This window comes from Homarus americanus, unplaced genomic scaffold (genome assembly GCF_018991925.1).
Source record: "Homarus americanus isolate GMGI-L3 unplaced genomic scaffold, GMGI_Hamer_2.0 scaffold25156, whole genome shotgun sequence".
Classification (NCBI taxonomy): Eukaryota; Metazoa; Arthropoda; class Malacostraca; order Decapoda; family Nephropidae; genus Homarus; species Homarus americanus.
The window spans coordinates 31,921-51,771 of record NW_024723421.1 but is presented as its reverse complement, the minus strand read 5'-3'; positions in this window follow the sequence as shown (position 1 = coordinate 51,771).

The following is a 19,851-nucleotide window of genomic DNA, read 5'->3' as shown; positions in this document are numbered from 1 at the left end:
CATCCTCACCAACCAGCTCTCTCTACATCACGCTTGTAACCATGCTGCCTTCCCAGCACCAAGCTGCATTGTACATCCAATACAACATGTATATAGAGAGCACATTGTGAGTTTCCTTTCTCCAACCCATCCTGAGTGTGAACCAAATATCCTGAACCCCACAAGTGCAAGGCGTGTGTATTTTCACCCTCTTGCTGGACAATATAATCGGTGTTATCTGGCGGACAAGAACCACTACTACAATGTATATTTCAGGGCTGTGATTGTGTTCTTCCAGAATATGCTGTTACGTCTGAATTTGGTTGTGCTGTACAGTGAGAATAATAATACTCATGACAAGACGTCCGCTTTCGCTTGGTGTTTCCCCCACCCCAAGTATCAAAGTAAGAAATAAATTACATGTTGAGCACAGAAATACATATAAACAGCACAAAAAGGGACTATTGGTATTTTACTTATTTTCTGATAGTTAGTGTCTAGTGTATTGAGTTATATAGAATACCTAACTAAAGACCTCGGTAAATGAAGCACCACCACAGACACACTACACACCTCCAAAATATCAAGACCTTTGTGACACGCTAAATTTTTGTCTCCATCGTTTTCAGTTTTATTAATCAATTACTACGCGTCTGCCAGCATCTGTATGTGATGGTCTGTAGTGTTTACCTGGGGACGACTCATGCTTGTTCCTGGTGTCTGGTTGTGAACTGTTACGCCTGTGATACAAGTTTCTATGTTAAAGTAGTTCTGCATCACCTAAAGATTAGACACCCCTAGCTTATTTCATCTGAAGATTGACAAACCTAACCTAACAAAATTTATCCTTATCTAACACTAACCTAACTTGACTTACCCTACTCTAACCAAACCTAACCTAATCCCCCCCAAGTACCGTTTGGGTGGTAATCATCAGGTGAAATAAGCAAAGGAGATAATCGTCATGTGTTCTGAGACAGCGTTGTGGAGAGGAAGATTGTAGTCAGTGACCTACAGTATTTGTGTTTATATATTTCCATCGTCAGCCTCACAGCACTATCAACTGGAGCTCTCAGAACCTACTACCTAACCTAACCTACCTAATCTAATCCAACACCAACCAGATCCTCAGTATAACCTAACCTAGCTAAATTAACCAAATCATCATAACAATAAGTCTTAGTACAAGTTATTTCAATATACCAACACGGCAATAACACAGAAGTAAACACAGAGCTTTGTTTAACACTAATTACCGTATGTGAGAGAGAGAGAGAGAGAGAGAGAGTGATATACCCTCAGCTAACCTCCCTCCCCCCTGCTGTACCTGCCCAAGCTCAATAGCAATAACAGTAACCAATTGAGAAATAGTCACACAACACACCATTCTATTTCACAACAGCCTCTACTATTACTGATATGATACGAGTTTATTATCTGGGTCAACACTAGGTTTGATGAACAGGAGGGGGGTGGGAGGGGGGATTTTTTTATGGGCTGTTTACTGTCACTTGTTTTACTTGAAGTAGGGTTAGTACAGTAGGATCACGTGAAGAATAGACACCTTAGTTTATTTAACCTGGCGATTAAAATATATCCGTGTCGTGTTGTAGTTTTATCTGTATCAACTCTGTCTAGTGGACGCTGTTAGACAGATAGGGGGGTGGAGGGGGGTGGGGGGTGTGTATTTCAAAATGAATACAGCGACTCCTGTTGTCTCGTCCGTTGTGTCTTATTGTATAACATAAAATTCTAAAGATACTTTTTTATTGTGTGTACTTATATAAGCAGCCCTCGTTAGCCTCGCCACACACAGTTGCATAAATAGAATAAAAAACAAACAAAACTCATCTTCCTTTTTTTCATTGCAACAAAATAAAAACTAAAGGAAATTTATCTTCCTTGTTTGTAATTTAATTTATTTATTCATGAATTTGGTGATGTTGGGGATTACTTTTGTGGCTCTAAGAGAATACAAACCCGTGTAGTGGCGGAAGAAGGAATAACAACGCTGAATTTACGTAAGAATCGTCTAGTTGGTCATGGCCTATCAGCCTCCAGTGATTGAAATAATTTTTGTTTAGATTTTTAGTAGGGAGGAACCACTAAGCAACTTACAGTCGCGGACAAAATTATAACCGATATGATCTACTCTGTTGAATATCCGTCCACACACATACGGATACACACGCACACATGTAAACCTATATACACGCACACACGCACGTACACCAAAAACTACTGAGAGTTGCTCGCCATCTGTTGGCAAAAAAACCTTCTTTATGAAAGCTTCAGATATACCTCCAGGTCGGTGGCTGCCAACTTTTGTCAGCAACTGTACAGTCGCTCAGTGGTTCCTTCCTAATAAATTTTGGGTCACGTGAAGATTAAGCACCCAGCTCATTACTGCACGTCACTTTATGATTTAACACTCTAACTCTAACAAAGAAAACCATTACATAAAATAATCTAGCTCAACCTAACCGACTTAATCTATCCTAACCTCCCAGTAATAGTGAAGTGTTTAACCCTCAGCCGGCATAAGCTGGGGTGCTAATCCTCAGGTGATCCGGGATAACTTTTCCATCCTTGATTTATGCATAAATTTTACCTAGTGAAGTCATGATATACAGTATATTAAGTTCAGTAAATCTTATTGTATTGATGATAATTATGTTAAGTGAAATGTTAAATAAAAATGATAATTAACCAGCGGCTGTAGGTTGTTAGTGGATATACAAACGAACACATCCAAGCCATTCTTCCACAAATGTTTCAAAGTTATTATGTCAAATAAATAATCTATAATAATATTACCAGCGATAATAGAAAACATCTAATTTGTTGAGAAATATTTAGTTAATACTTGTGTGGAAATTAACTTGTGAAGTGTTTGAATACTGAGTTTCTAAACCATAGCCAAGTCATCTGTCCGGAAGCGGGTGTTATGGCGTGTGACTGACCAACCCTCCTTCCGTGTGTCACCGCCGCACCGGCCTACAGCAGAGGTCACCGTCACCTCCCCGCGAGTGTGTGTAGTTATATGTAGTGTTATTACCCAGTGGTTTTGTTAACACGCTGGACATAACCATTCCAGCCATCGGCCCTCAGATTGATACATAACATTGGTGACAGGTGGAACTACTGTACAACACAGTGCCCGTCGTCACTCACGGCAGCCAGGAGGGAACCACTCAACAGGTCAGTTTACATGTAATACTATACTGTACACCTCCCCCATTCTGTCTGCAGGCGCATTGCTAAGTAAGGCGGGAGGGGGGGGTTACTCAGTTATTGTTCCGTTTGTTTTTTTGATGATCTCGGCGACATCTCAGGAACTATGAGTCAGGAAGCTGAAATTGGACACAATCGTTTTGACTTGTATGTTGTCCATGGCCGGGGGAGCACTGACCGTACCACTACTTGTATGTCCAGACGTCATGTAGTACAAGATTTTAGGCGCTAGATAAATTTAGGTCTACTTAGTAAGTGACGGGGAGGGGGGCGGTGGCCTCTTGACTATAATGTTCATTTCGTGTCTTAAAAGTCGCTGGTTCGAGCCCAGGACACCACCCATTTCAACTACAGTAGCTGTGAATGGGTACCTAACTTATCTGAGTGCAGTGCCTCGTTTTGTACTGAAGGTCTGGTATACTGTACCCGTGTTGGCCTGGCTGGCTGTGGGAACCAATTTTACTTTCCTATTGTAACTGCTTATTGCTAGAATTTATTTACAGTATAAATACTTACTGTCCATAATGCCATTGTATATTTTAGCGGCCGATTAGGTTTAAATATTTCGTATTTTGTGGACAACTGCTGAACAACTCCTTCTGTTAACAACTTGTTACTTAACACACATCATGGTATTGAATTATTTCCGGAACCCTCTTATCTGTCAAGTCCAGACGTGGAGAGACTCGGGTGATAACTGTTATCACAACTTATCAGTAAGTCGCATGACTCGCCTGTGTTTGTTTCGTCAGGAAGTGTAGACACGGATTATTAGACATTAATAAGTTGGAAATACCTGCAGGTTAGACACCCCGGCAGCATATTTTAAGTCCCAATTAAACACCCTAACATAACACCCTAAGGTAGCATTAGGGTGGTTAATCTTAAGGTGAAATAGTCAGAGGTTTCTAATCTTCAAGTAAATCAAAGGTTTCGTGGTTAAGCTCAGGTATCGTGTAGGTATGTACACTCGGAAACCATATTCTCTAGCCCACCTGGGTCGGTGCTGGAGTTAGTACAGTGTCATTTCTGGACGGGGGCCCACTCTAACTATCACAAGGCAACACACGCACGAATACACAGTCATAGTACGGCTGTATAGATATTATGTATAAATATTGTGTATGGCATTTTATACTCTGCATTATCTTCATTATATATGAACACGAAGAAAAATTACCATAGGTTGTAATCACGAAAGTATGAATGGAAATAAACACTTCCAAACCACCCAGTGAATCCACACAACGTTAGCGCTTGTGGCCAGACCATGATGATTCCACCACACCCCATCTATATCTTTTATTTCCCATCATTTGCGTAACTATATGAGAAATCGTGTTTAATTTAACTACATATTTCAAAAACCTTAAATTACATGTGGATCAGTCACTCCTCATTTGACACACTTATAATGTAGTACTTTGACCGTCCCACCTGGGCACATGGAGGCCCACGGTAACTCTCATGGGGCAACATACGTACGAACACACAAGTAATGATATGAACCCTTCCAGGCTTCACTATCATTACCATGTTATGTTCATTGTGCTCTGTATCTTGGTAACTAGTCATAGTATCAATACATGACAGTGTTATTAGTATAATATTGTAACTTTTGCCCTTCAGTTATTGTTGTAAATCATGGACAGGAAGGATACATAAATTGTAATATCAAGTGTATGGTTTGCTCAAAGCCACCCCAAGTCAGACAACGCGTCACATAAAGTTACACTGTGTGTGTGTAGGTAAGATGTTTCATAAAGAGATTTCTCTCATTCGTCATTGTGAGCATCGTCCCAGAGCACATTGTTCCATCAAAACCATGGTTCATCCTTATTTCCCTTCTTCCGTGTAACTATATCCATATGGCTGAGTGCTTGCTTTTCATTTCTTTATTTACCAAAATAATGTGGATCAGTTACTCGTTATTTAACACTTACATGCACTTAGAGCAACAAGATTGTTTTGTAGGCATGACTATTGGTGAATTGATACCCCAAAAATATTTTTCACATTTATTATGCATAAACATTGTAAACATATCTATGTGATTATTGTAGTATATAACATATATTTAATGTCTGGACTGATTCCCAAGAGTTATGCATATTAATGCATAGATTTTGTAAGCATATTTATGCGAAGTGACGTAAAACCACATAGTGAAATACCTGGACAAATTCCCGAGAGTTAGGAAACGAAGTCTATGTGCCCCCAACGAGGTTTCACCAGAGAGCTAACTCCCCCACCACCCCCTACAAGGCACCGTCGTGGGAGGAGATTTAATTCTTGACCACAGGTTAATACCGTGTCCAACCTCCATCTGCTGCTATAACTTCATGCAATCTGGTGGGCATGGAATCTACCAGATTGCTGCAGATGTTCTGCCTCCTCCTTATTCCCTCCCACACATTATGTGCGTGTCTCCTCACTGCCTCCCTCGTTTTCTCCTCAACATCCCATTCAACAACCATATGTGCCCATAGATTTTCTATTAGATTACAATCGGTTCCTTTAGGGGGCCAGTCCAATAAAATAATCTGCGGGTGCGCCTCAAACCAACGCTTGACTGCCTGACTTGTATGTATTGGACTGCGGTCTTGCACCATACATATAGGCTGTGGGTCTGGGATGGCATATGAATTGCTGGGAGGATGGTTAACAGTCCTGTTGAACTGGCAGGTAGACAAAATAGAAAACTCACAGCCAAACTGTAAGAAAACCCATGGACAATGGGACATTAGTAAAATATACTAGGTAATTTTAGAGCATGCACACACATTATATACATACCTATTGGTCCTTGCGAGGCTGTTTGGTTATGCTATGCTAACTAGTTTGCTAGGGTGAGGGAAAGTATATATATATATATATATATATATATATATATATATATATATATATATATATATATATATATATATATATATATATATATATATATATATATAAAACTCTTCTCAACAAATGCGAGGATGTTGCCCCGTGAGAGTTACCGTGGGCCTCCATGTGCCCAGGTGGGATGGTCAAAATATTACACTATAAGTGTGTCAAATGAGGAGTGACTGATCCACATGTAATTTAAGGTTTTTGAAATATGTAGTTAAATTAAGCACTATTTTTCATATAGTTACGCAAATGATGGGAAATAAAAGATATACTGTAGATGGGGTGTGGTGGAATCCTCGTGGTCTGGCCACAAGCGCTGTAAACGATGTGTGGATTCACTGGGTGGTTTGGAAGTGTTTATTTCCATTCATACTTTCGTAACTACAACCTATGGTAATTTTTCTTCGTGTTCATATATAATGAAGATAATGCGGAGTATAAAATGCCATATACAATATTTATACAAAATATCACCTATACAGACGTACTATGACTGTGTGTGTTCATGCGTGTGTTGCCTCGTGATAGTTAAAGTGGGCCGCCGTTCAAAAAGGATACTGTATTAACCTCCAGCACCTACCCAGGTGGGCTAGAGAATATGGTTTCCGACTGTACATATGTTGTGCCAGAGCAACGTATTAACATATGAGGAATGTGACACAACAACAATATCTGGGGAATAATTTTCTTCGGATCACCTTACGATAAGCAAATCCCGGCCTAGTTCACCTTAAGATAAACCATCCTTCTAATCTAATCCAACTTAACCCAACATAAGGCTAACGCTGACCTAACACTAATCAAACCTACATTAACTTAACGCTAATCAAACCCTACCTAACCATACCCAATCAAAAGTAACAATCTAAGGCTAACTTAACCTAACCTAACCAAACCAAACCAAAACAAACCTAAACCAACCCAACACCACATTTTTTGTCACATAGCAGACACGTCATGAAGGATACTGTGTGCGGTAATGCATCCTACTGGTGAAGGAGGAGGAGACATAGTGAGTCTCTCCTACTGGTGAAGGAGGGGGAGACTTAGTGAGTCTCTCCTACTGGTGAAGGAGGGGGAGACTTAGTGAGTCTCTCCTACCGGTGAAGGAGGAGGAGACTTAGTGAGTCTCTCCAACTGGTGAGGGAGGAGGAGACTTAGTGAGTCTCTCCTACTGGTGAGGGAGGAGGAAGGTTAGTGAGTCGCTCTTACTGGTGAAGGAGGAGACCTAGTCTCTCCAGCTGGTGAGGGAGGAGGAGGAGACTTAGAGAATCTCTCCAACTGGTGAAGAAGGAGGAGACTTAGTGAGTCTCTCCAACTGGTGAGGGAGGAGGAGACTTAGTGAGTCTCTCCTACTGGTGAGGGAGGAGGAGGAGACTTAGTGAATCTCCAACCGGTGAAGAAGGAGGAGACTTAGTGAGTCTCTCAACTTGTGAGGGGAGGAGGAGACTTAGTGAGTCTCTACCAGTGAGGGAGGAGAACGACATAGTGAGTCTCTCACTGGTGAAGGAGGAGGAGGAGACTTAGTGAGTCTCTCCTCTGGTGAGGGAGGAGGAGGAGGTGAGTCTCCACTGGTGAGGAGGAGGAGGAGTGAGTCTCTCCCTACTGGTGAAGGAGGAGGAGGATACTAAGTGAGTCTCTCCAACTGGTGAGGGAGGGAGGAGGAGACTTAGTGAGTCTCTCCAACTGGTGAGGAGGAGGAGACTCTCCAACTGGTGAGGGAGGAGGAGACTTAGTGAGTCTCTCCAACTGGTGAGGGAGGAGGAGGAGACTTAGTGAGTCTCGCCTACTGGTGAGGGAGGAGGAGACTTAGTGAGTCTCTCCAACTGGTGAATGAAGGAGGAGACATAGTGAGTCTCTCTTACTGGTGAAGGAGGAGACTTAGTGAGTCTCTCCAACTGGTGAGGGAGGAGGAGACATTGTGAGTTTCTGCTACTGGTGAGGGAGGAGGAGACTTAGCGAGTCTCTCCAACTGGCGAGGAGGAGGAGGAGACTTAGTGAGTCTGTCCTACTGGTGAGGGAGGAGGAGACTTAGTCAGTCTCTCCTACTGGTGAGGTGTTGATTATATGTAGAAGTCAGCGTGCTTTATTGGGCTAATATATATATATATATATATATATATATATATATATATATATATATGATAACCACAAGGAAAGAAAGAAAACACGAAGTTCCCAAGCGCTTTCGTGTAATTCACATCTTCAGGGGTGAGTACAGACCTACAGTGATTTACTTGTATGTATATATATATATATGTATATATATATATATATATATATATATATATATATATATATATATATATATATATATATATGTATATATATATGCAAGTAAATCAAACTGTGATCTAGGTATATGCTGATAACCACAAGGAAGAAGAAAACACAGTTCCCAAGCGCTTTCGTGTAATTCACACCTTCTTTCCTTGTGGTTTATCAGCATATATATATATATATATATATATATATATATATATATATATATATATATATATATATATATATATATATATATATATATATATATATATATATATATATATATATATATATATATATATATATATATATATATATATTACAGTGGAATTGAAAAACATGAATAGAATGGGGGAGCAGTACAACATGGATTGTACAGTAATATGGTTGAACAAGAGGACAGAGCTTTCAAGATTATGACTAGTTGGCAAATATGTTTATTGCAATGGTAATTTCTTATCGATTTACATGATAATTTCCTGTAAAATGGTTTTGATGGTTCAATAAAAACAGGTACTGTAAATATAGTAGGTGTTACAAGAAAAATTAATACTTAGACAATCGATATTTTTTACGAGATGATTTAAAGGAAGGGAGCGTATCTTTGCTCGGATGGGTGGGGGTAAGTTGTTCCACACCTTCACCCCATGATATTTTATGGAGGTCTGAGACTGAGAGGAGTGCATGGGGGTGGTCTTAGTAGCTCTGGGTGCCTTAAGTTGTATCTCTGATTATTCTGGAACTGGAAATAATTATTGTCAAGCAAGTGATTGATAGATTTGTAAACAAAGAGGGCACAGCAGTAAGTGTTAATGTCTTCGAATTTTAAAATTTTCAATATAGCAAATTTCTCGTTTGTGTGATCAGTTTTTTTCAAGTAGGTCTCTTTTGTGCAGTAACGAGAGATTGTGTTTTTGAAGAGCCAGAGGCCCCCCATAGTGTGTGACAGTGTATCAGGTGTTGGTAGACAAGATCATGATTGATTTCTTTCATTGCTGTGAGAGTGAGTGACTGTCGAGTGTGATACATGATATCTCTCTGTTTATTGACTTTACTGTGAATGACTTGTATGTGGTTGCTCCAGTTAAGTTTGTCATCAACAATAACTCCGAAGAATTTAGTATTTTTTTCGCGTTTGAGGACTGTATTACCATGGTACAGGGGGTCCAAGTCTGGGGGTAAGTTTTTCCTTCTGTGAAAGATCGTGTTGTGGGTTTTCTCAAGGTTTAAGATAAGTTTATTACGTATTACCCAGGTCCCGACTTTAATTAATTCAGTGTTTATAGTTCTCATCAAGGAATGGAGGTCTGAGTTGCTGGCATAGAGATTACTATCGTCTGCAAATAAGTTGTATTTTATGAGTGAGCTGGCATGGACTATGTCGTTTATGTACAACAAAAACAGTACTGGACCGAGAATGGAACCTTGGGGGACTCCATACAAGATTGGCGAGGAGTCAGATTGGTGGTTATTATAGCAGACATACTGCATCCTGTTGGACAGATATGAGGTAAACCAATTGTGGGACTGGCCCCTAACGCCGTAATGTTCAAGCTTTGAAAGGAGGATGGTATGATCGACAGTATCGAAGGCTTTAGAGAGGTCCAAGAATATACAGACTGTGAACTGAATGTCATCAAAGGAATTTAATATGTCATTAGTAAAGGATAGCAGAGCACTTTCAGTCGACCTTCTAGCTCTAAATTCAAACTGGGAGTCTGTAAAGATGTTATTGGCATTGCATTGCGGTAATTCTTGAAGAGACCCTTGTCCCCAGATTTTTTATAGGCTGGGTGAACTTTAGCAATTTTCAGTTTATCAGGAAAGACACCACTAGTGAAGGAGGAGTTACAAGTGTCTTCGCCTGCTGCTGAATTTTTGGACATTTTTATGATGGCCCGTAATTCATCTGCTGTGACAGGGGATAAGAACAGCTCATTATGCTGTCTCTTTTGCAGGTAGGCTCTAATTTCCTCATGGAGATCTGGAATGCTCTCTGCAAGATTTTTGCCAACATTAATAAAATATTCATTGAAGTGATTGGCAATGGGGGAGGGTTGCGTTACAACTTAATCATTTTTCATAAATGCTGAGTGGGGGGGCCGAAGGCTGAGTGTTCCTGTTCTGAATAGGATTGATGACATTCCTGGTATTCTTACTGTCGCCTGATGCTGACTGGAGCTTTTTTGTATAATATTTACGTCTGGCTTTTCTAATTGCTTGAGTTACTCTATTTCTGATACTTCGGTAAGATCACCGAAAGTTATGGGTCTTTGGAGTTTGTGTTTTTATTTTATCATTATCTTAATTTCGCTTGTGATATAGGGTTTGGAAATGGATACAGTTTTCACTGACTTAGTCTTGAGCACGAAGCATTTATAAAAAAGCATTGAAGATACAAGAGAAGTTGCAGTTGTTCACGTTAGGGTTGTTGGAGGCATAGACAAGATCCCAGTTAGCATTCATTAGGTTGTTTTATAAAAGGAGCATGTTGTCGGTGCAGTAGTCTCTGTATTGTATTGAGACTCTACTAGACCTTGCAGGTCTTGTGGCTGTTTTATACATGGCAAAAACTTGGAAATGATCTGAGATATTGTTATAAATAATTCCACTTGCAAGATTGTTAGGAGTGTTTTTAGTCCAGATATGATCTATCACAGTGGCAGAGGTGGCAGTTACTCTTGTGGGTTTGGTTATAGTGTTGAAGAAGAGCTTAGAATGACAGGTAGCAAGAAGGTCTAATACTGAGGTGTCGGCTTTTGATTTTGATCAAGGTTGAAATCTCCTGTAATGTAGCAATGTTTCCTCTCTGAACTTATGATAGTGATAAGCTCCGAAAATTTATCAAGAAAATTCCTTCCAGTAGTGTGGGGTCTTCTGTAGATTACTCCTACTAGGATATTTCGTGTGTCATTACGTAATTCAATGAAAACACTCCATGTACTCCTCCTGAACCTTTAAATCATCTCTTACAGAAGTGTTATACTTGATATCAACATATAGGGCGACACCACCACTGTTTCGTGACGTGTGTTGATGCAGTGTCTATTATAATTAGGAATGTTATACAAATGGTCAATATCGTTAGTGAGTTTGGTCTCACAGAACCCAAGTATCTGTACATCAAATTTGTGGGCAATAGAAGATAAACACTGATCTAAAAAGGTATCTAGATGAAGGGGAATATTGCTGATATTATGGCTAATTAAGGAGAAGGAATGAGGTAGTAGAAGACTAGAACTAAACTCGGGGGAGTCAGGAAAGTAATAGTTACAGTTGGGGTTGGTGTAACCCAGTGAGTGTTGTAGAAAGGCATCAGGATCGATATGAGGGAGTATTGTGTCGACACCATGGGTGAAGGGGGTGTAACACATACGATCTAGCACATCTGAGGGTGAGAACATTGATACTGATTAAGGAACAGTAAAAACTCAGGGTCACTGAGGTGTCAAAAAGGAAGATCTAAGAATTATAACAGTGGGGGGGAGGGGGGTAACGTGCTACTGTAGCGTACTGTATGTGGCCAGTTGTCAATTCTCTTTAGTTGTCTATTTTCTCTTTGTATGGGCACACAAACGTACGTACATGTAGATATCTCACACTCAGGAATGAGGTAGAATAGAAACTCACAATGCGCTTTCTGTATATATATTGTTGTACAGTGCAGTGCTAAGGAGTTACTAGGTGAGGAGTAACGTGCTCAGAGGTCCTGTAGGGCGAGGAGCTTTCTGAGGAAGCTGGGTGGTGAGGAGCTGTTGAGAGATGTTGCTGGTCCGGTAGCCGAGTGTAGAATGACCTCCCTTGACTTGACGTCTGTAGATAAGGTAGAAGGCTATTGCTTGTATTGCTGGGTGGGAGGGCCGGGATTAGGATTGGAAGTTCTTTGGTAGCAATTTGGGGGAGAGGGGATTGGTTTAGGATCAAGGAAAAGAGGGAGGAAATTTGAAGGAGAGTAAGAGATTGACAGTATCCGGGCTCAACCAGATAAGCTGAGGTTATAATAATTATATTTGAGCTTACATCTTGCGTGATTAGGTTCTAGCTCTGAAGCCTTTTTCATTTAGTTAAAAGTATGTTTATTTTGAGGTAGCCATTGTTTCAAGGAAGGGGTGACGACCTCTGGCCAGGTTCTTGTGGAGCTGGCTGAGCAACGTATCTTTTGTTTTAATAAGAGTGGAAGGAAGGGGCAAGAAAACAAGGGTTGGAGAGGCCAAGGATAGTGTCCTTTGGTCACTCTCATCTTTTAATGAAGCGTTTTGTTTATAGTAGGGAAGTTTAATCTCTAAGAAGAGGTGTAGGATCCAACTTGCTACTTTTGTTCACAAGGAGGTGGTCCTATCTTTTTGGTTTAATTGAAAGATTGAAGCTTGACTTGAAGGTACAGTATTTAATGGCTATACAGTTCTTTTGTTTTTGTATTGAATTTGATAATTTTTAGATGTTTTTGGGTATTGGTGGTGGGTTGTCGACTCTTATTCTGCTTAATCTGAACCAAGTGTGTTCTTCTCTTGCTCTTCTTACTGGTTCGTTGTCGAGCCAGTTTGCTACAGTTTCTGAGTCTAAATCTCGTACTTTTTCCCATGTTCTTTTGGCTTGGATGTAGATGTCTACGTTTACTGCGTTGATGTTGGCTCTTCTATGGAGTTCTTCGTTTGTTACTCTTTCTTCGTAACTGATGTTATATATGAATCTTAGGCTTTTATTTTGTACCGTTTGAAGTTTCTTGATTCTCGTTGCGCTAAATGAGTTGGTTGGTACAGGCGGGTAGCACATTACTGTTTTTATTAGTGCCGTGTATAATTTCCTTTTTGTTTGGTATGTTCAGTTTTTTAAATCTTCTTATTTCTGAGAGTTTGCTACGTAGTTTGTGGACTTTTTCGTTGATGCAGCTCTGGTAACCATTTGTTGAGAGTTTCAGTCCCAGGATGCTGCCTTCGTTGCTGTATGGGTAAATTTTTCCATCTACTGTTACTGGTTCGACCTTTTTCCTGGCAATTGGTATGATTTTAAATTTGTTGATGTTTGTCCGTATTTTCCATTTCTTTTCGTAGTCATTTATGTTTTTTATTGCTAAGGCCGTATGGCGTGCCATCATTGCTTCTGATTTTCCGGGATATATGATATGATTTGTGTGATGTCATCGGCAAAGATAATGTGTTCGCTATGTTGCGTTAGTTCAGGTAAGTTGCTCATATATATGGAGAATAGTGTTGGGGATAGGACGCCTCCTTGAGGCACTCCGCTTTCTAGGTCGAAGGGTGGACCTAAATGGTTGCCAATTTGTAGCTTTGCTGTCCTGTTTTGAAGGTAGTCACATAGGATTCTTTCTATTTCTGCAGGTAGGTCTAGTTTTAATATTTTATATGCTAGTCCGTTGTGCCACACTTTATCAAATGCCTTTGCCACATCTCTTAAGACTATGTTTACTTGGTTTCCTTGCTGTTTTTCTTTGGCTATGATTTCTGTTATTATTGCTATTGCCGTTTGGGTTCCTCTACCTCCTCTAAAGCCGTGTTGTCTTGGGTTGAGTTTGTTATGGTTAACCAGGAACTTATCCAGTCTGTTATTTAGTATGCGTTCCAAGAGTTTCCCGGTTATTTCCAGTAAGGATATAGGTCTGTAGTTTATTATCTGTATTTGATCCTTGCCTTCTTTGGGAATGAAGATCATTTTTGCCCGCTTGAGGGCATCGGGAAAGTAACCAGCGGATAAGGTTGAGTTGTAAATATTTAGGAGAGCTTCCATTGGTCTGCTGGGCAGGTTTAATAACATGTTTCGGGTTATGCCGCTCATTCCAGGGGATTTTTCTTTAAATTTGCGTGGGCAGTGTAATAGTTCGTCGTGATTTATGAATTTATTGGGTCTTGGTTTTTCTGGGTTTCCTGTGTGGTAGGGAGTCAATCTATTGGTTTGTTCTCTTAGCCAGTCATTAATTAACTCCTCGTGTTCTTCGTCAAAACTTTCGTTTTCTTCTTCTGATATTCTGAAGATCTTCTTCCATTCTCTTCTGAAGGCTTCTTCTTTTTCATGGTCTGTGTAGAGTTTTTGTCCGTTTTGGTCTTTAATGTAGTTTATTGTCTGTTTTTTTGTGCCAAGGAGTTTGTTGATGTTTTGCCAGAAGTTTTGTGAGTCCTTTGTGGTGTCTGTGTTTTTTATTAGATTGTTCCATTTTTCGTTATTAATTTGCCTGTACTCCTCTTGTAGGCCTTGTTGGATTTCTCATATATTACGGAGTAGATCTTTAGTGGGCCCAGTTTGTTGTATGAATGTCCTAATGTTGTTATATTGTACTTGTAGTCTCTTTAATTCTTCGTTGGGTTTGTTACTCGGGAGGGTTCTGTATGACGTTATTGGGGTTGTCTAGTTGATTGCTTGTTTTATTGTGTTATGTAGCTTGTCTACTTCTTCGTCAATTTCCTCGAGAGTTGCATCTTTTAGATTTATTTGTGGGTAGTTTTCCAATAGCTCCTTATACAGTATTTCATCCAGTCTGTTTTGCTCATCTGGAACCTTGGTGGTATTTTTGTTTGAATAGGGCTGGTGGAAATTGTGAATATTATCGGAATGTGGTCGCTTGGGGTGATGGGGCCTTGCTCTATGTGGTAGTTAAGAAATGCCTTGTTGTTGCAGAAGATTTTGTCGGGTGTTGAAACGCCGTTTGGTCCCATCCAGGTGGTGAAGTGCGGGCCCAGGTGAAGTAGTCTGCCAGTGTTGATTATACGTTCCAATGCTATGCCTTTCTGGTTACTGTTGCCATTGCTAAAAATGCGGTGTCTTGCATTGAAATCTCCTCGGATGTACATTGGAATATTATAATTTGTTAGTTTCAATAGGTCTTCAATAGGGAGGGATAGTCTTCTTGGGGGTAGGTATGTTGTTGCGATTATTATTTCGCCCTGTGTTGTCTGTACTTTAATGGCAAGGAATTCGCTGTTAAGGTTGTCTATTAGGATGTGTTTGATACCTTTTTTCACCGCAACGGCAACTCCGTCATGTTTTCCTCCACTTTTGTTCGATTGGTGAGTGTCGTAGTTAAATATTTTGATTTTGGTGTTCTCGGGTTCGCCGTGCACACTTATCAGTATTATATCTGGGTTGTTTTCATTATATATGTTACAAAGCGATGTTTTGCATGTATGCCAATCACGGACATTGTGTTGTAGGATTTTAAGTGTTTTCAGGTTGAAGTTGAGGGGGTGATCTCATTTCTTTGAGTCCAGATGATTTCCTTTTGAGTTCAGCTGCCGTGATTACAATAAAGTCTTTTGTGCCGAATTTTATTTGGTCATTTTTAATCATGTTCCATACCGTTTCTTTGTCATACCGTTCGTCTGTGTATTGCCAAACTATTTCGTTAGCCGTTACTAAGTTTTCAATTAATTTTCCAGTTGGTTTTCTGTGTGGTGGGTATGGTATTCTTGAGGTTTGATAAAACCTTAGTCCTATATCACCTGCTTCTTCAGGCACTAGGGGGTGGGGGGGGGGCAGTTGTTGTTGGGAAGTAGATTTCCATTTCATTGTTCTTGGCCGCTGATTTCCTTTTCGCTCCTGTTCCTTGTGTCAGTCTTGGGTCTCTCGCCCTCTCATTCAAATCTCCAAGTTGTTCCGCTTTTTCCAGTATGTTATCCTAGTCTGTTGATGATGTTGTGTCCTTGGGCGTGGATAATCGTTGTCTGTAGTGTTTTGTAAGCTCGGGGGTGCTGGTGGAGTGTAGCAAGTTTGCTGAGTTTGGGTTTTCAGGAAAGTTCATTTGTGGCATGTTGTTTATTTCAAGCATCCTATTAAGTTCGTCGGCATATGATCCTGGGGCTATGATATTATGAAGGTGAGCATGTAGCATGCTCACCATTACCTTGAAATGATCAGTGTCACTTAGTTTGATTATGGTGTCAGTGGTTGGCTTTGTTGCCTCTTTCACGGCCTCTTTGGTCTTCCTGCTCTTGCTTGTATTTGATGAGGGTCTTTTTGATGGGGCAGGACATGGCTATGGTTGGGTGGGTGTGGTACACGTCCCCGTTCCTTTTGCAGTTTATGCAGCCTTTGGTGGTGTTGTTGCAGTGTGTGTAAACGTGTCCTTCCTCTGCACAGTTGGAGCAGAATTTCTTTTCCTTTTCAGGGCAGTCTCTTGTGGTATGCTCTTCATATTTATAACATGTGAAACATGTCAGAAGACGGTTATATTTTTCCTTTTTGATTTGATGAGGGGATATTGACATGTTGCACGCCAAAAACCCGCTCTGGAGGACCTTGTCTGCCATAGCCGATTCTTCGAAACAAATCTTCATTACGTGCGTGTAGTCTTTTATCTTAATTATTTCTTCCACTTTAAGTCCTTCGTTGTTATTTTCAATGTCTGCCTTCAGAGAGTCTGCCGTTCGCCCTCCTACTTGAGAATCTAGTTTCGTTACGAAAACAGATCTCCTGGCTCTTAGCTCGGGAGGCATGACCACGATTAATCCATTCTTATCAAGGATTTGTTTCGCCTTAGAGGTTAGTAATTTGTCTGCATCATTTTCATTTCGGCAAATGACTTTAAACCCTTCGTTCAGGTTGAGTACCCAATTGAAGGGCACACCTAGTTCCACATATGCGAGGGTAATTAGCCTAGATTTATCAATAGGTTTGTTCTTATCTTTTACCTTTATTCTTATATTTACTGCCACTGTGCATGTAGAAGGTTATTGGAGGCCCTTCTTTGATTTTACAAAAGACAACCCCCGCACAGTGGAGTGAGTGCACGATCACAGTCGTCACTATGGGATCGGCCTGTTTTTCCCCGACCCCCAATGAACACACACAATCCCACTCAGCTGTGAGGTGTGCGCCACTGTAGGGGCTCTAGCACGAATACTTAAATAAAGTAGGTGCCTCGGCCAGGGTTAGCAAGGAAGGATTTTAGTAAGAGAGAAAGACCCCAAACCACGTCAGTACTGCCAATCAATAGCTGCCTTCCAGCGGGAGTGTGGGTCACTCACTCTACCCGTGGGGAGGGCTAATTAGGGTTAACAATCCTGAACGCTCGTGAGGTAGTCCGGTGACAGTCGTGGTCGTTTTCCAAAGGTGGAGGCCCACAAGGGGTGTTGCCCCAAACAGGGTTTCTGGGAAGTCCAGTGGTAGACAGAGAGGTCGAGTTGTGGTCCGGTCGTCAACAGTAGAAAGAAGTCTGGCTGCTTTGGCGGTGAGGGGTCTGAAGAGAGGTCCGTTCACGGCGAAGGCTGGCTGGCCGATCGATCGATGGGTGAAGTAAAGTATGAAGAAATCTTGATGCAGGTGCTTAGATTGGTGGTGCAGGAACTGGACTTGAAGAATAATGGTGGAATTTGGAGGGACTTGGGGTTGGTGGATTGTGCAAGAAGAAAAGCGAGGAAATTGGAGATCCCAGACATCAACGGCATTCCATTCAAAATGATTGCCTACAAGTGGGACAACCTGAAGCTGGGAGTAATTTCCCATACCGAAATTGCCCACGTGGACCAAGCAGAGCTGAGTGAGCTCCTCAAGGGGCAACTCCAAGTTGTGAAGAAGCTGTCCCACACCACTGCCCTCATCGGACACCATACAACCTTACCCAAGGTGGGTAACTGTGCCAGTCAAGCCCTACTGCAGACCGAAACGCTGTTACAAATGCCAGCACTTCGGACACACTGTCAACAAGTGTGAGGCGCAGGAGGACACCTGCTTCCTGTGTGGCAACCCCGGACACCGCTACACCGTCTGCCCCAACACAGTAAAAAAGTGCGCTGCCTGTGGCGGCCCACACTCCTCCGCCAATCGGACCTGCCCCAAATGGAAGGAGGAATGCAGGATAGCCAAGGCTCGACTCGACAAGAAACTGAGCTACAAAGAGGCCCTCCTTGCTGTACGCTCCCAAGACAAGAAAAAACCAGTAGAAAAGAAAAACCAAGAAAAGAAAACCCAGGCACTGAGAAACCATGGTCCAACCCAACACGCACCTGACGCTAACCTGACTCTGTCCTGCCGCCTCCTCGCCGCGTGCAGGCGAGTTGCTGCTGCCTCCAACTTAAACTCCCTCACGCAAGCGGTGTTTAGCCACTGCACCTATTCTTTCCTCCTAAAATTCACTTCAATCCTCCCTTTATCCTTCCCCTGAACCTCCTTCCCCCCCTGTCACTAGCATTTTATGTATGTATGGCTGTACGCGACATCAAGATCACCTTCGCTGAGAAGGGTATGCCCGTACAATTCGCGGAGATCCCCGACATCAACGGCATCCCAATAAAGATGATTGCCTACAAATGGGACAACCTGAAGCTGGGAGTAATCTCCCACGCCGAAATTGCCCACGTGGACCAAGCAGAACTGAGCGAACTCCTCGAGGGACAACTCCAAGTTGTCAAGAAGCTGTCCGACACCACTGCCCTCATCGGACACCATGCAGCCCTACCCAAGGAGGCTCAACTGGCGTGGGTAACTGTGCCAGTCAAGCCCTACTGCAGACCGAAACGCTGCTACAAATGCCAGGACTACGGACACACTGTCAACAAGTGTGAGGCGCAGGAGGACACCTGCTCCCTGTGCGGCAGCCCCGGACACCGCTACACCGTCTGCCCTAACACGGTGAAAAAATGCGCTGCCTGTGGCGGCCCACACTCCTCCGCCGATCGGACCTGCCCCAAATGGAAGGAGGAATGCAGGATAGCCAAGGCTCGACTTGACAAGAAACTGAGCTACAAAGAGGCCCTCCTTGCTGTATGCGCCCAAGACAAGAAAAAGCCAGAAGAAAAGAAAAATCAAGAAAAGACACACGTCACAAAGAATCAAGAACACCACGAGGCCCCAGGAGCAGAAGCCCACGTGGTCAACCTCACCCTCTCCGACTTCATCCACACTTACGAAAACCTAAGACACGATGAAGACGAAGAACAAGACCCAAACACGAATGAATGGACACTTTATGAGAGCAAGAGGAGGAGGAGAGTAAGAAGAAAATCAACTTCAAGCTAACAAGAATACCAAGACAGAAGACCAGGACCAAGACAATTTCCTCCAAACAAGAAAACAACACACACAATCAAGCCGACCAAGTACTGAGAAACCATTGCCCAACCCAACATGCACCTCACGCTTGACCTGACGCTCACCTGACTCCGTCCTCCCACCTCCTCGCTGCGTCCAGGCGAGTTGCTGCTGCCTCCAACTTAAACCCCCTCACGCAAGCTTTGTTTACATAAGAACATAAGAATGGAGGAAACTGCAGTGGGCCTATTGGCCCATACTGGGCAGTCCCGTTTACACCCAACCCCTATTGCTCATATGAGCATCCAACCTATGTTTGAAGCTATTCGGCGTATTCGAGTTAATGATGATATTTGGTAACTTGTTCCATTCATCCACTACTCTGTTTCCAAACCAGTGTTTACCTATTTCACGCCTAAATCTAAATTTGTCTAATTTAAAACCATTGTTACGAGTTCGCTCCTGGTTGGATAGTTTGAGTACCTTTGTAATGTCCCCTTTGTT